Genomic DNA, 18,947 nt, shown 5'->3' on the forward strand with positions numbered 1-18,947 from the left:
GTCACATGGCTCCTATTAGTTTCAGAATTGAAATGTCTTGTACATTGCACAGCACTTTGAAAATAAGCATCAAAGATTTTGCCATAAAGGAAAAACACAAAGGCAGCAAAGAAATCTAGATTGACAGTGGAAATCCCCTTTTCTTGTGCACATTACTGAAGCCCTGGAAACACATTACATGAAATATAGTAGCCATCATCATAAATATGTACATCATAAAATGTTATAACAGGTCATTGTAGAAGGATAATGAGGAAAACAGATGAACTCTTCATCTGTAGTGTGCTGCTTAAAAGTTCATACTCTGACATTAAAAAACAAAACAAAACAAAACAAAATCAGCTATCGAGTGACACAGTCCCACTTATATCAGCAGAGCTCCAGTGTTGAAGCTTGCTGGGTACGTACTCCATGACTTAAAGTGTTAAGTAAGAGCATCTTAGATAGCATGAATTAGAGGCATCAAACCAAATACACAACTGAGGAAGAAAACTGAATTTAATATTGACTGAACAGTTGATGTTTAAAGATGGCAGCTGAGCTTACCTCTGCACAGGCTTTTCATCTTGTCAAAATTTGCATTCTGTACTTTGGCCAGCTCAACAGAGAGGACAGGAGATACCACTGGCATGGATGTAAGCTGGAAGGATTAGCATAGATGGAGACACCCAACCCCTTCTCTGCTGCCACTTTCAGAGCTCTATCTTTGCCAAATCATGTATATTGCACCAATTTCACCTTTTTTAGATGTCTATTAATATTTATTTATTTATTTATATACATTTATGATCCTAAAATAGGCACATCAAAGGAGAGAGAATACCTATTATTTCCTTGCTTATCTGTAGTATTGGTTTCCAGATGAGACTGTACTTTAAATTATTCTATATTTTACTTCAATAAAGAGGATCTCATGCTCTAAATGCATACTTGTAAGAGTCCATGCATACAGATGGAAAAAGCACTCTGCATGTAAGAGATATAAGAGTGTGGCTTAATACACAGGTTTTATTATGTAGGCTTAGGTTAACTACTGCTGAGCAACTGTACTCTCAGTAATGAGTATATCTCTCATATATGGTGGTACTAAGGAGCTGCGATTTCTTTTTTTTTAACAGTGCATTAAGCTGTGATGTATGTTGCATATGCCACATCAAAGAATGTGGGCTTACAGCATATTCCTTTAATATACATGACCACTGGAAGTAATGCAGTATATATTGGATCTGGCAGTGTTCATATATTATTCATATAGCACATTTAAAAGCAAAGTTTAGAAATATGATTACATTAGGTACTTTTTGGCATCAGTTTGAGATGCTATGTATTCAGCAGACAGCAGCTCATGTTTCCCTTCTATGTTTCTTTGCCTTTTTAACTCTCCCATGATAGTGCAAACTAGTGATCTTCATCAATATGTGAATCCTTTTGTATTTTAAAATGAAGTCAAATTAGCATGTTATTATTATTTGTTTAACACAGAAGGATACCTTCACAATAATTACAAATGGAAAACAGCAGAGGGTAGCATTTATTTATTTTCCAAGATATTTTAAAATATTAGAGCATTGGAGTAGCTGAAACAAAGATGATATAATTGTGCATTTAAATTCTTCCCTGTAAATTTTTCAATGGATGCTTTGGAAGTAAGCCTCCTGTTTAATTATTTTGGCCCATGACTTCAGAGGCAGATATTGGTGATATGACACTAGAGGCTGGGCTTTCCCACTAGTGTTCCAATATATTTTGTTGCTGTGTGACAGATGGTAACAGAGGGGCAGGATGACAAATTGACACCTGACATGAATGTGCATATAATGAAAAGGTGTGGAACTGATTTTTTTCCATGTGGAAAAAATGTCAATTCATCAATCCTTTTTGAGTGTTTATAGAAACCAGGCAGTGGATGTCATCACAATGAGGCAGTGGGTGCATTTCAACAGTGGTTAAAAAGTAACAATGAATCATGTCCACTGGTGTAGTTTTTTATGAGCGCAACATGCGTGCTCTTGATCCACACTGTTGAAAATGTACAGTTTATGTTGGTGATAATGCCAAAAAACAGAGTTTTGTAGCTGAAAATCTGCTCCATCAACTAGTGTTACAGTACTCTTTATATCCATTGTAGCTTCTAAGGAAATATATTGGAAGCATTATTTCAGAGTAACTTACCTGTGCTCCACTGGAGAACATCACTATCTCTCAAGATATTGCTGGTTTTTAGACTCCTACATTGGGCTGCTGTTCTTTCCACTAGTTCACATAAAAGTGTCTGGATGGCAACTCTGATCCTGGCACAACATTCAGCCTTGTTTGCATTGAGATTACATGTAACACCATTTACCAGATAGCTTTGTTCTGATTAGCAAGACTACAGTTTGGGGACTTCAGTTCATGGCAACTCCAGTTCATTACATGTTTTTGACCCAGATTTACTTGCCAAACTTTCATCTATTTATTTATCTTAACTGCACATTTTTCAAGTAGGGATTTGACACTGCTGTTGCATTTGAGGACAGTTACTTCTTTCAGCCCATATAGAGATCGTGTGTATGACAAGACACCAAGTCTGAGAGAAACAGTCAAGCACCTAAGTATGCTGAAAATGAGTAAGAGCTTATTACTAAAATCTTGAAACCATATGTTCCATTTGCATACGTCTCACAACTTCTTACTGAGAAGGGATTTAATCCAAGGTGAGGTTGCAGGTTATTACAAATATAAGTGCATGAAATTTATATGAGAAGTTAAGTATTGCATAAGAACATTTTTGGTAAACCTTAATTATACAATTGTAATCAAAGACTACCTCATCAACTCATCTCACAGATGGCAACACATCTCAATTTTGGCAAAAATGTGATACAGAAAAGACAAACAAACAAATTAAACAAAAACATATCCCATGCTGTGTTTCCAATATCCACCAAAAATCTTGCTGACAGCAGTTTTTCACATCTAGTTTGTGTGTCCTTGGAATTTATATTATACAGAGCAGCGCACATAAATTAGATTCATTTATTTTCTAGCAGGACAATCTGAAAATTAGAGAAATCACGAATGAACAACAGATTTAGAGGCTGAACTGCAGACAGGAAATCTTGTTCTATGCTGTGTCTTATTACAACAGTGAACAACATTAGTGAGTCTGCTTATATAACAATCTTTTAGATTTGTTTGTATGACAGAGGGCACATGTATCTAACCAAGTACTCAGATTAACAGCTAGAGTTATTATTTTTTTATTGTAGTTAAATTCAGCCACACACATCAGCTTGAATGAATAAACCTGAATCTACGTGAATATGCTGTTTCAACAACTTTTCTTAGGTTGCTCTGTCATTTTCATTCATTTTCAATTGAGTATTTAGTAACAAGGAGACTGCAGACTGTAGCTTTCCTAAATTATTCATTTCAGGCCTACAAAGCCACTTCCAAGATTCCATTTCTTCTGTTTTTTTGGTGTTAATAATTCAGAGCTGCTAGAGAGGAAAAGCTTGTCAGTTTAAGGCTTATCTTAACAACTTCACTCTCCTCAACCTTATTCTGATAGATTCTAAAATTGGAACCTCAGCTTTCCCATGAACTTAACAATAAAAATATGCTGGGGGAAAAAAAAAGAAAAAGAAAGAAAAGCACCATAATATTATATGATAGGGTAAATTTTCAGCTACAAAACAATGTTTTTCAAGAGTGACCACAACTAGCTGTGCATTTTCGACAGTGTGGAACAAGAGGGATCAAAGTGAAGATATAAACCAAAAAGTAACAAAAGAGCAGTCAAAGCCAGAAGTAAATCTATACACTGGAAAAGTGCTGTTTCTTTATTTCTACAGTTCCTTTTTTTTTTTTTTTTTCCTGTGTGAGCACTAGAAATATATATTTTTTCACTCCTTGTTTTGTGTACAGCAAGGATCATAGGGAAGATATTTACTTACCCATCAGGGGACATGAAGATTAATTAGTAAATATTGTCAATCAAAAGCTCATTGCAAATTCTGAGTATTCCTATATTTGTAGATACTGGAAATAAGCCTTCTTCACAGGAAAGATAAAAGTTAGAACCAATTTCTGACTGTTTCCAACTTTCAGAGGTGAAATTTTTACTCTGTAAAAAGCATTCTTTGGGTGAAGAAGTTGTTGAAGAGATGCTGATTATATTAGGATAAAAGAAAGAAGTTACGTTGTCTAATAATAATACAATGGAAATAAAGATAAGAAGATGTTCTACTTTGAAAATGGATTGTGTGAAGGTTACAACAGAATTTGAATTTAAAATGTTTGTAACTTAATTTTTCGCAGAATGTCACCAACACTAAGAAGCTTTCATAGGATTGTAAGTAAAAACAGGACCTGGAACCTGAAGAGATAAAAGACATGAGAATGTTCATCTACTCTTCCATGTTCTCCAGATCTTTCCTGGTAATCATGCATATAAAGTGAGGTAGAGCAATTTGCAGAAAGGTAGGAAAGGAGCTGAGCAGTATTCAAGAAAGGATATTAAAATGCAATTGGAAAATAGAGAGTACTGTTGCAACAAGTTGGTGATCAGCCTTTCTGTTTTCAGAGCTAGCCATGAGCTGCCTCAGTGACTGGATCAACAAGAACCCTAAGAAGCATAACAAGTACCAGGAGAAACTGTCACATCAATTACCAACTTCCTTATGCACCTGAGCAGATGTCTATCCTTTAATCACAGATATTTAATTTGAGTATTCACCGAAGAGCCTGCTTTTCCCACATTAAATGCTATATACATACACCAGTAAAAGGCAGCTTGATATCCTTTAGAATGCATTTTTATATACTAGACCAATAACTGTTTGATATCTCAACTCCCACCTTTTTCTCTCCCAAACTCAATGTAAATTACACAAAATAGTATGATTTACTGAAAGCTAAACTAAAGAATCATAAATGAGCTATGCTTTTTACACCTACTTGCATACCATTTTAGTGTCACAGCCCTTCACATAATGTAAAAACTTAAATCTATTTTGTGCAATAGCACTGATAACACAATACAAATAGTCTGAAAGTTACAGGTATATTTGCAGCCTTTTTTTTTTCCTCTTCCTGAAAATAGCTAGGGAACTAGCACCAAACCTGGCATTTTAAAATAATTAAATCAAATGTTTAAACTTATTTAAGGTAATGGTGCAGCATGAATCAGACTATAAGTATATAAGTAGGAGTGTAAAAGCCTTCTTATCTTTGGTTACCATGCCAATGACATCTACCTATCAGATGACGTCATTTACTTTGTTTTATAAGCAGGAATGAGTTCCCCATTTGCAATCACTGCTGTGAGAATTCAATCAGCAGGCAGCATTGTGTTTTGTAAGAAAGCACTTCTGGCTGAAATAATGGTGCCTGGTGGCACATCCCAGCTCTCCGTAAAAAGTGCTATAGAAAGCTTGCTAACTTGGACAAACTTCAAAATGAGCAAGCCAACTCCTACAGATAAAGTGGCTCAGAAAAACACGGACATTTTCAACATTGTCATGACTCCTGATCGCATCCCTAAATTTTTCATCCCTTCTCTGGACGTAGAACATATTGCCTTTCAGCAGGAAGCAGAGGAAGATACCACTGAGAACTCTCCAGAAAGACGAATGTCTGATGAAGTTGTTCAGAAGCACAGGACAACTAGAAGCAAATCAGAATCCTACATCAAGAAAGATGTAATGTATAAAGGAGGAAGTCTGCGCAGAAGAGGAACACTGTGCTTTACAGACCAAACGATTTTCCCTGGAGACTTGGAGAGAGCTGCACATCATTCTGACCCAGCAACAAGAGCTGCCCTCTCTTTGCCCCACCTCTCTAAAATTACCACACCTTATGGGTTTCTCACGCTGGGTGAGAGCCCCAGTACCAGAAGAAAAGAGTCTCTCTTCTTCCAGCATGACTCTGAAGAGCTTAAATTCCTCTCATCCCAAAGAAAAAAGACCGCGTCACTTGTAAGGAGCTCATCCAGCCCTTTTAGAGAACTTCAACAGACGGTTGAGTGCAGAAAGCCTCCAGCCACTCCTCTGAAGTCAAGACGGGCTGTTTCCTGGGAGACAGTCTGCAGCAGCCAGCTTCCTCCCCTGTGCTGTAAGCCAGACTCTGAAATGTTCCCTGTGAAATGTGAGAAGAAGAAGTTTCAGGTGATGATGAAGAGGCATCTGGCCAGCTTCAAGCGGTTGCGCTCTGGCACTGGGATGAACTGGCTATGCTAACAGCACAGGGAGCACTGCCAGCTCTTATATCCTGTGAAAACGTAACAGAAACAGTCTTCCACTGCAGTGTGCAAATATGAGCAGGTTGCACACAGTCAGCTTTGTCAGCTCCAGATAAAGGCCAGATTAGCAACAAGAAAGAGATTGCATGTGCCTGGCAGGTTGAATGCATCTCTTGTTTCTTGAAGTCATACTCAGCAGTTTGCAGTCCTTTAAAATGCAAGGAAAGACATATGTAATTGAAAGAGGTCATTTTCCAAAATTAATGCTGACTTTCCTGCTCATGCTTCTATAAACTGTGAGAAGGGAGGAAATTACTGCATCAAAGCAAACTGCAAAGGGAGAAAATGTGTGCTGTTAGAGTAGCAACATTTGTTTCAGACTCATAGCAAACTTGAAAAGAGGAAAGTAGATAGTCTAGATAGTCAGGTAAAAAGTGTTTTTCTTTTTCCAATATTAGAGTGTGGGTTGAAAAACAATTAAATATTAATTTATTCCAGGCTGTTTTCAGTAAGCAGTTGCAAACAGTCATTCGTAATTTCTGTCAGGAGCATGCTGGCTGTGAGGAAAAGGCAGGGCTTTGCCTCACTGACAGCAATGACCAGCTAGCTGCTCTCCTGCTACCTTTAGCAGATTGTTTTATGCACTCTTGTAGTTAGGCAATCAAGGCAGCTGGAGTTAAGGGGAAAGCAATGTAATCTGTTTACCTTGTTACTAGTGTCAAAGTATAAACCATGTTATTTGTATCCTGTTATTGTACTAGTTATAACTGAACTCAATAAAATCTTTTCTTTTTCTTTAATTGCCTCCTCAGTCGTTTATGTTACCTTTATTTTTTCGTATGTGTGTGTGAAATGGTCCTTATTGTAAAACTGTAAAGCAACATAAAAGCAGACAACTATGAATATTTGTTGTCTGAGGAACATGAGTTTCTCATCCTGTTTGTTAACCTTAATTGTTTTGCCAGGTACTGATATTCCAGTACATTAAGCACATCAGTGGAAAAGTAATCAGTGACAGCTAGAAATGCCCAATGACATCTGAACGCAAAGCTGGGAAGTTTTCTTTTGCTATATTTTTGATATTTTAAGATTCTACATTCCAGATTATTATTATTATTAATAATAATAATAGAAATTAGTTGACACTGAATTTTAAAGGTACATGTGAAATTTTTTAGGGTAAAAATTTATTTTATGTTATATAAGAGGCAGAGTTAGTGGGAGACAAAATCTAGTAAAGCTCTTTGTTCTTTTTACTGGGAGAACGTTTCTTTTACTGAAGAAACCTAGATTATAGACAAGGTCAGCAGTGCCTGTGATAAAAATAATATCAACTTCAGCTGAAAGAGAGTACTGTATCACTGGAATTAGAAGTGTCTGCTGCAACCTTTTGTATTTGATTTATTTGTGGTGCATAATCAGTAGCTGATAGTATTTAAAATAGTTTCAAGTGTTCTCAGCGCCTGGGAAAATAATTGCTGTCTGAAAAGATGAGATACTTCGGTTTTACTGACTAGGAACAAATTCTGTGAAGCAAATACAGCTCAAGTAGCCCATGAAGCTCATGTTCCAAATAATACAAAATGAGCTGGCTGTGCATCTTTGGCTGCACAGTGGCATAGAAATCACTGTGTGTGAAATGAAATATGTATGTGCAATTGAGTAAACTCACAGGTGGCTAACTCCTGTGACCACAACACACATATCGAACCCTGACAGTCATTCAAACTTTTTTTTTTAAATTTAAAGTATGATTCATCTCATCTCCTACAGAAGACATCTAAAACTCGTCAGCTGTTTACATGATATGCTTTGTCCAGAAGAATCCCCGTGGAACATCTTCACATCCTTTCAGAATTCTAAGGGTAGTGCTTGGAATTCCAACCTTATCTCTCCATATATGATTTTGTAAAAAAAGACTGATATTCTGCACTTGTAAGAGAAATAAATATGTTCTTTTTTTTTCTTTATTCTTGTTTTTCTTTGATAAATCTATTTTAAAAACTAAGAAAAAATGATTTGTGGAAATGTGCTGGACTGAGTAGTAAAAAAATGCCTTTTGAGGTCACATTTTCCATTTTACCTTGTCATTTGGCAGATTTGCATTTAGGGTGACCATGACTGAAAATCTTATCAGTTAAATGGTTTTGAAAAAGAACTGGAACTCAGCTAAAGCTGCAGACTGCACACCATAATCCACGCTAAGTAATTCACCCTGTGCTACACATGTTCCTGCTCACATTCATAAATACTCAGCTGCATGTGTGACATTTCACAGAATCACAAAATGGCTTGTGTTAGAATGGACCTCAAAAAGTACCTACTTCCAGCCTGCTGCCACAGTCAGGGTTATCAGCCACTAAAGCAAACACATGACCAGGCTGTGGCAGGGCCCCAGTCAACTTGACATTTAACATCACCAGGTTTGGGGAATCCACAGTTTCTCTGGGCAGCCTGGGCCAGTGCCTCAGCACAATTTCAGTGAAAATTTTCTCCTTGATATCTAATTTAACTTTCCCCTCCTTTAGAATCAGATTAGATTAGATCTAATTTAGATCTTTAGGGGAAATTTGCTCTCACATTAACCATGCTGATTTTTTTTATCCTAGAACATTAGATATTAGAATCAATTTCTTTTTTATTTCAACAAGTTATGTGATATTCAAGCCCCTCTGGATACAATCAAAATTTTAAAACTCTGTTTGGAGTCATTGTAAAATTGTAGAATCACAGAAATGTTGAGGTTGGGAGCTTATCTAGTTCCAAGTGGTTCAACCCCAGCTCAAGCATGGCCATTTAGAGGGTGAGAAGAGCTTTTTTCATTTGATATTTAAAGATCTCCATGGAGAATACTACTCCACCTTTCTGGGTGGCCTGTGCTAGTATTCTGTCATTTGTACGGTACCGAAGTACTCCTGGAAGTTTTATTAGAGCATCTTGTGCCCCAATTTGTGTCCATTACCTGCCTCTGGACACCACTGAAAGAGACTGTCTGGAAGCATATCTTTTTTTAGACCAGCTAGGTCAAAAAGCAGTATGTTATAACCTTTGTAGCCCTCTGCTGGACACTTTCAAGGAGGTCCCTGTCTTTTTTGCACTAGGGAGCCCAGAACTGGACACAATAGTCCAGATGAGGCCTCACCAGGGCAGAGAAGAAGTGGAGGATTGTGTCTGTCCCTTGACCTGCTGGCCTATTCTAATGCACCCCAGAATCCCATTGGCCTTCTTGACCACCACGGCACACTGCTGGCTTATGGCCAACCTCCCATCCATCAGGACACCCCAGTCCTTCTCCTCAGAGCTCTTCTCCAGCATGGCCATCACCCAGTGTGTAAAGGTGGATGTGGTTATTCTTCTCCAGGTGTGAGACTCTACACTTGCTCTTGTTAAACCTCATCTGGTTTCTTTCTGCCCAACTCCCCAGCCTGTCCAGGTCTTGCTGAATAGCAGCACAACCTTATGGCATATCAGCCATTACTCCTAGCTTTGTATAATCAACAAACTTGCTGAGGGTGAACTCTATCCCCTTATCAAGGTCACTTAAGTATCATCCTCAATGTTCATAGTCACTGATACAACTGAGTTTGAGAATTCCTTCTTTTTCTGTTTCCCCTTGGTAGTAATTTCCCTGATTGACACTGAAATATCATTCAACACTAAAAAAATTGGATTCAGTGGCTTAGGAAATACCTTTCTATTTAAATGCTTGCAATACATTGGAAAGTTCTATAGTATAGTTAGTCAATACAAAATGCCCTAGAATATCAGCATATATAGCTCAATATCTTATTCTAATTCATTAAAAATAAATATCTATTAGTGTCCATAAAACTCGTTTAACTTTCATGCAGAATATTCTCTACTGAAGCAGTACTGACCATTGTCAGTAGTAAATGTTTCATAAGAGTGTTAAAAAGATGAATTTGACAGTAGAGGAATAGGAAAGCATATTAATCTTTCATGCTGGTGTGTGGGCGGTTTTTAAGGTGCCTTGTTTTTCAAGAAGGTAAAAGAAATAGTTATTTTTTATCGGTGTCGATGGTAGATTTTGATGGTGGTGTTTGTGGTGGTGGTGGCTTACTGTTCTTTGATAGTTTCCACTATAAGTAAGTTGAAAGAAAAACTACTTTTGGAAAATGTAGATCTTCACAGTTCAGTCGTGTGTCTCCAATATCTTTGTATGGAAAGATATTTCCATATTTCTTTCTATTATGAAACTCAGAGCAATTTTTGACTTAGAATTGTGTCTTTCAATCTTAAATCTTATCTAAATTTTAACATTTTTAACTGTATTTAGTTGTGATATTCAGTTATTAATTATTGTGTTTTCCTGAACTGTTGCATGATACTGGGGTGTTTTGTTAAACCTCAATTTCAATTTATTACTACTATCAGTATTTTACTAATGATTGCTGCAATCTCTTTATTCTGCATGTATTTTGAAATTCTGTAGATTGTAGAATTTCCATCTTGATATTCTGTAAATGTAACTCATAATTATGATGCATTTCCTTGTTTCTTTTAGCATTTATATATATATATATATATATAGAACCACTGAGATATAGCACATTTATTCTTCAAAGTAATTGTAACTGTCAAGGTCTCTATTTTCCATCACAAGTTTTCTCCTGCATTCTATTACTGTGGACAGCCTTTGGTTACAGAGAAAACAGCATTTTCTAAGACAATGATCTATGTTTGATTAGACATTATTTTGTCTCTTGTAATACAATTTATTGCATAAGTTTGGAATTCCTTGACAGAGAGTACAAGTGAAAAGACCGTCTCAACCCATGCTACATTTTAGTAGTATGTTTGAAGTTTTACTGCTTCATATATTTTGTGACTTGAAAATATTTTATAGGCGATATAATAACTTCAGTGTTTACAGGTAAGCTAAAAATAGCAGCAAATTCCAAGTGAGGTTTCATGCCAACAGTCAGAGAAAAGAATGTAAGAGAGATCTTCTCACTATGTGAGACATCCAATTAAGTTTTTCATTGACTTTAAATGGATTACTGCATGATGCAGTAAATAGAAACTGCATAAAGTATATATATTTTATTTAAATGTCAGTTACTTAATTTACTTTCTCATTATACATTAAGGTAATGATCAGTCTGTTTATTAGTATTAAATATTTCATGGATTTCACAACATTGTATAATTTAATATAAATGAATAAAGGTCATTACACAACTCATTGTGTAAGATGTATCAGCAGCAGTCCATACTGTCCATTACATCAGCAACTAGAATGAGTTATACAGAATGCTCTGAGAAAGACTAAAGGAAAAAAGAAAATAATATAAATAAAAATTTTCATAGTAACAAGCCCTTCATTTTGCAAAAAGTCAAACAAAGAGGAATTTTAACTAGCATGAATATTCATCACATTCTGTGAAAAGATTTTATAGATGATTCAGTGAAGACAAAATGTTTGTTCTTTCCATACAGATTTGTTAATATCTGGAGAAGATGATTTGCATTTAATCTAAATACTCTTTTCATTGTTTTTCATGAAAATAGTATTCTGAAGAAATTGAAATGTTTCATGTATATATTCAAAAATATTCAAACTTTAAATTCCAGAAATAAAGCAGGTAAAAATTTATAAACAAATTGAAAACAATCAAAACTCACTTTATAGATATATATACTTATATAAATATATAAATATTATACCTATAAGTTACAGAAATAGGCCTAACACCTATATATTCTATAAATTTGAAAATTTAATGGTGAAGGACAAATAACTTCGCATTTATATAATAGATGAACAATACAGAAGGAACAGGATGCTCCAGGTATGTTTGGAACTTAACATAGTCCAGGAACCAGAGCGTATGCAGCAAAATTTGCATGAGGCAACTTCTTACTAAGGCTGAGATCATTTATAAATGTAATATCAGTTCTGTCTGTGATCACTGGCACCATGTCTGGGAATATCTCTGAACAGACTGAGTTTACTGGCAAAGAAATTGTTTCTTATGGAGATATGCAAGATGTTGGGTGAATATCTCAAGATTCATCTTCTCTCCACCACATTCATCTGGGAGATGAGGCATTGCAAAAGGGCTCTGTGATAAACACAAGTTCCTCCACCACTTCAGCATTTCTGAGCAGCCTGAACTCTACTACCACTTCTCTTGTTTCAGTATTTGAAGTTGTGCCATTTAAATCACACATACAAAATGCCCTCATTTTTGGGGGGATATATTTCAGTGCAGAGCATTGCTTTAATAAGAGAACATAAAGAGATGCTGTAGAAATCAACGTATAGCTTTGGAATACTTACTGACTCTTATCAGCATTTAAACTAATGCTTAAATTAGGGAAAACACTGAATTTTTTGAGTGCAGGTAGTATCTGTCCCTTAACACTATGGAAATTACAGGTATAAATTAGCCCCTTTCCCCATTCACTATAGATATATTGTACTCAAAATGAACCACAGTACACCCCAATAGGTAGTGGCTACCGTATGTAGTTCATGATGAGAAAAACTACATACAGACCTTAGATTAACCAAGGACCCTTAAAAATACTTTGCATCATCAGTGCTTAATGGCTACTGAAGGGACCAGAAAACATCAGTGAAAAATCAGGAGGTGATCCTGCTTCTTTCAGATCAAAACAAAATGTTTCATGCATGAGTCTACCCTTCTGTATTATTGATATCCACCAAAAATGAGAATAAGCAAACTGGAATACAAAGTGCTTAAGCCACTACCTGTAAGATTTTATAATGGTTTATTATAGTTTGTTTTGTGGCTTTGTTGTTGTTGATTGGTTTATTGGTATTTTGTTGTTGTTACTGTGTTGTGGGTTTTGATGTTGTTTGTTTATTGTTGTTTTTACTTTTATTTTTCTGGTACAGAAGTGCTCAGTTCTCAGACAGAGAATTCCTGGTTTACCATTCATCAGGCCATTCAAGTACCTGTTGATGTTAAATGCTCAAAACTTCTGTTGCAAGGAACTAGTAACTATGTCTTTCCTAAGGCATCATTTTAATTTCTTGACATTTTAATTTTAATTAAGAATTTGGATTCTTAGCCTCATTCCTGCTAAGCAACAGTAAAGATAACATCTAAAAGTTTAAACCTTTAATGCCTATACAATTATATATATATATATATATATATAAGCTTTTAAAAATAAGGGGGATCTAGAACATTTCCTTTTCATTTTCTGTGATTCTGTGATATCAGGAACAGAAGTCCACTGCGTAGAGTGATGTCACTGGTGTCATTATCACAGTCATGGCTAACATGTTCATGCTTGACCAGGGAGGTTGGCCTAAGAAGATATCCAGAGGTGTCTTCCAACATCACCTATTCTGTGACTCTGAAACTTGCTTGTTGATGCATATTCTTATTAAAGCAATCAAAGAAATATATAATACATAACCATGTATATCCTCATATTGAACAATATAATACTAAGAACAACATATTTTTTGTCTTGAATTTTGGATGTTTTTCAATATGTAACATTGCAAGAAAGGTCTTATGACATTTCTTTCACACAGTAGAATTCTCTGCTTCAAATACATAATGTGCTAGTACTTCTACAAAAACTTTGGTAACAATAGAATGAATTGCATGAATGAAATGCCGTTTAGTGACTGTCAGTGTAATTACTGGAACTTCTATAGGAGAAGCTAAAAATAGGACAGGTCTTACCATCTCTAGACATTCATACTGATCAGGATGTAGAAGATATGTTATGGTACACAAGCCTGTATAATGAATGATAGGAGAACAAGTCAAATGTCCTTAATTATCACATACAATTAAGTGAAACAAACCAAATTCATAGGACTCCCTGAAAATGGCTTGACCTAACTGTTAAAAAAATCTTTTTCTAGCAAGACAAAACAAATTTTAGACCACAGATAAGGTTTTCTTTCCAGAGGAATATGTCATGCAAGACGCTCTTTGACATTTTACCCTAGAGGAAATGCAGGCAGAGTATCTAGTCTGTCTCATGGCACATATCAAGAAAATTCCAGGAAGTATGAAGATCTGAGGAGATCCAGCACCAGTAGCTTTACTTGAAGCTACTTTAGAAGTCTTCACCTCTCAACACTCTAATGAAAATACAGAAGTGAATCATTCATTACCAGAGTTACCACTTACCTGATAAAAAAAAACAGACGTTGGATTGACATCACAAGATCTGTTTGCTTATGCATCACTTACCTGTCATTATGCTCTCGTTCTGATGGATTATTTCATTAAAAAGGAGACAGAAATAGCATTGACGTCACAAATAACATCTGTTACTGTAATCATATGTATACTTACTATTTTTAGCTGAGAAGGAAACCCCAAAAAGCACTCATGTTGCACAGATCATCACCAGTTACTTCTCTCAACTTAAAGCTTTTCTTCAAGAAGAGAAACAGCATCCACACAAGGCACCCATATCTTCTGTCAACCCAATAAAGAAATAAAATACTTCCGTTGAATGGTGGGAGGAAGTTCACAGGCTGCTAAACTGAAAGGAAAAACATGAGAAGATTACAGCACAGACCTCCTACAGTCTCAGAGCTGCACACTGCACAATTGAATTGCTACATCTTCCCCTGTGCAGAGCGAGAAGGAGCAGTCACAGAAGCTAAATGAAGATGGATGACAAGTTCTAAAATTTGAAATAAAATTATTGTCGAGATGGAAACCAAACAACAAAAGGAACAATACCTATTATACATGGTTCAAAAGCCTGTATTTTCAGTGGGGTTCTTTTGAAAGCATGTAATTCAATGAAAAGAGACAATGTTCTCTTCTTTATTAAATTCATTAAGGGAAAAGAGTTCTCAAATACATAAGGTACAAAACCATTATAAATTGATCAGTTGGAAAAGCTTCTTACTTTTTATATTTCCCAACTCTGTTTTGTCTGTGTTTGCAGCCTGGAAGGCCAATGGTACCCTGGGTTCCATCAGAAAAGGAGTGGCCAGCAGAACACAGGAAGTTGATGCCCTGCTCTGCCTTTGTGACCCCACAGATAGAGTACTGTGTCCAAGAGGCCCCTGACACATAAAAGACCTAGCGCTTTTGGAAAGGATCCACAGAAGAGCAATGAAAATGATCCAAGGTCTGGAGCACCTTTCTTATGAAGATAGGCTGAAGGAACTCTGCTTGTTCAGTCTGGAAAAGATTGAAGGGAGACCACATTACAGCCTTCCAGTGTTTAAAAGGAGATTAGAAACATGGGGGAAATCATTTCTTTTACAAGAGCAGATACTGATAGGACAAAGGGAGATGGTTTAAACTAAAGGAAGGGGAATTTAAATTAGATGTTGGGGTAGTCTTTTACTGAAAAAGTGGTGAAGTACTGGAACAGGTTGCCCAGAAAGGTTGTGGGTGCTTTGTCTCTGGAAGTTTAAGGCCAGGATAGATGGAACCCTAGTATATCTAATCTAGTATTTGATCTTGCAGCTGACAACCTTGCATGTGGCCGGAGGATTGGAACTTGATGACCCTTGAGGTCTCTTCCAACCCAAGCCATTCTATGATTCTATGATATCTGTGGATAACGCAGTCTTAAAATCTAAGATATTTTGAAGAAATTGGAATCAGATTACTGATTAAGTTGGTAGTGGTGCTGCCTACAAAAACTGATCTGTTCACATTTGTCCTAAGTAATAGATAGGCTATTATGTCTTATATATATATATATATATATATATGGTATATATGGTATATATGGTATATATAAATATATTATGTCTTACACACACACACATATATATATATATATATATATTTGGTCAGAAATAAATCAATAGAATTAATTATTATTGTACTCATGGTCTTTGACTGAGGAAGGGCTGTATTCCTCTCAGTGTTGCAGAACAGGAGCTGAGTAGTGGGTAGCACAGTTCAAGCACCCTGTGATTCTCACCTAGAGAAAGATAGAAGCTGTCCTACGTGATATATATTTGCTTTTTCATTCATCTGCTACTCTCTTCAGTTCTCATTAATATACCATGGCCACTAGCACTGTGCTACTTTAAGGAAAAAATCTCAAAACTGCCTTCTACCTGCAACTGCATAGTGTTGGAAGTGTCAAATATACATTCACTTTAAACTAACTCTAACAGAACCCAGTTTGTATTCTAGGTAAAAAAAAAACGTAGCTAGATTTAAAGAATGCGAATATCTGAAGTTTTTAACCCTTGACCATTTTTAATATATTTGACACCATCTAAGTTCTCATGCAATTTTTTAACACAGAAAAAGCAGTAGTAAGACAGGGTAGAGATATGAACTTGAAATTTTTAGAAGTTTCCAAAATACACAGAAAAATATATATTCATGCTGTACCCTCTTAATAATTACTCAGATTTTTACTATTAATTCTGGGCAATCTTATCCACTGTGAAAACGCCCTTAAGAAACATTTGCTTCACAAAAGACAGGAATTTCAACACAAAATCTCTGTAGCCTTGCATGGATAACTAGGTTGTTATCATAATTTTTGCTTTTTCTTTTGTGTCTTTTGTGTAGGGCAGTGCCAACAATTAATTGTTTTTTTCCCCTTTTTCTCAGAAATACCACATTTTAAAATTAGTTCAGTAATATTTCTTAATTAAGCAGGAATCTACATGTTTTTCATCTCACTAACACAGTGCAAGATTTTATTCTTCACATTTGTACTTTTCAATACTGAGACAAGTAAATTTTCTGGCATCTGAAAAGTTACTGAAATACAGATAAAAACTAACCTTATAATTTGTCTCATAGGTCATAATGATTTAATTGCAGGGATGGCATGAGAAAGGATATTTAAGTATTATCCTCTTTCCTGTACAAAATGTATGTCAAGATTATTCAGTAAGGTAGAATTTTCAAATGAAATGTGGATTATGCAGAAGATACTAGTTAAAGAAAATTTTGTATTTTATGCCTTTTGTCAAAGAACAACTGGATACCCATTGTTCCCTGTTTTGCTGCATGGGGATCTGCACAGGAGCTCCCATTTCCAGTTTTTCATAACTCATCATCACACCCTTGTATCCATAAACTTTTTAAACTCATGTAAAAAAAAAATCTACCATTCAAAAATATTTTTAAACAAGTATATAATAGTAGTAAAGAATTTGGAACTTCTGGGAAATACAGTCTGAAGTCGGGAAACATTACCAAATAGAAATATTACAAAAATAAATATGAGGCTATAAAGAAGCAGCATAAGACTCATCAACAAATTGAAAAGAAAGATATGTTTCTTATGCCTACTAAGAGCAGGACAAGGAATGATAGGATTAACCTCAAAGCCTGTGGGATACATAATAGAACCCTTTTTCTCTACTTGATTGCCTGAATTTAAGGATACTGGAAATCTGGAACATCTTTTTTGAAACACAGTGGATTCCTCTGTTACTGAAGAATTTTAAAAATAAGTTATGAAATCATCTGGACTGAATGATTAGACTGAAGAGAGTAGAGTACTTCTTAGCAGACTTGCAATGATCCCTTCCAAGCTTTGTGATTTATGGTCTAGCTCTATAAAAATTAGTTACGTGGAGGTTTAGAAAAGAAACTGTTGTCTTCTTCAATATTATTTGTAAATACTCAGTCCAAAGAAATAATTTTTAAGGTTTTTTTTTCTCAAATTCAGAGTCATTACAAGTTTGTTTTGGTTGAAATGTCACTGGATACTAAATATTTAACCCAATGATCTCTGTATAGAGGCCAATCTTCTGTTTACTTTGATACTTATTTGAGTTCAATCTTATGTTAAATTAGCTCTCTCATGCTGAAATGTCTTAGAAAGATGGACTAAAAATGTAGCAGCTCAAAGAAATGACTACTATATTGTTGTTTACTAACACATATAAGGTCATCTATAAACATAATTCAAAGTGCACAACTTATTGTCTGATCTTGACCACCTTTCCTGACTATTCTGTTTCTATCAAACATTTTTTCGTTCATATGTTTAAATGGACAGCCAAAATGAAGATAGTAATGAGTTTATCTGGAGAAAATGAGTGGAACTATACTCCCCTCCTATTTCTGTATCTCACAGGCATAAAAATAAAAAGCATAAAAATAAGTACCTAGAAAACCTAGCTGATGATGCCTTGATACAGAGGACTTCATTAGTGTGCTATCTCCTGAGCACATTAATTTTTTCTATGCCAAATAAATCAGAACAATGTAGTTTCAGACTCTTCTTTTTTTTTTTTTTTAATTGAAGAAAGATTAATTATGCAGTTTTACCCACACAAGTATTATAATTATGTCGCAGTTCACTTAAGGTGTTTCTGAATAAGTTCCTCCCTACACTAGAAGCATTGATATTTTTTTTTTGTTTGATTGTGGGTTTTTTTTTGTTGTTGTTGTTTTTGTTTTTGTTTTCATGAAACAGCATTCGTGGTTGCATAGTAAGCCATCATTACAAGGAATGGCTGAAGGAGTTGAGTTTGTTCAGTCTGGAGAAGAGGAAGCTCAGAGGAGACCTCATTGCACTTTACAACCAAGGGAGACCTCATTGCACTTTACAACCAAAGGGAGGTTGTGATGAGGAGGGGTTTGGCCTTTTCTCCCAGGCAACAAACAGGACCAGAGGAACTGGACACAAGTTGTACCAGAGGAGGTTTAGATTGGACATAAGGGAAAACTTTTCCCCTCAGAGTGGCTCTGGGATGGCCTGCACAGGGAGGTGGTGGAGTCGCCATCCCTGGCAGTGTTTGAGAGGCATT

This window comes from Cyrtonyx montezumae, unplaced genomic scaffold (genome assembly GCF_038088225.1).
Source record: "Cyrtonyx montezumae isolate F1298 unplaced genomic scaffold, pur_monq_1.0 scaffold_41, whole genome shotgun sequence".
Lineage (NCBI taxonomy): Eukaryota > Metazoa > Chordata > Aves > Galliformes > Odontophoridae > Cyrtonyx > Cyrtonyx montezumae.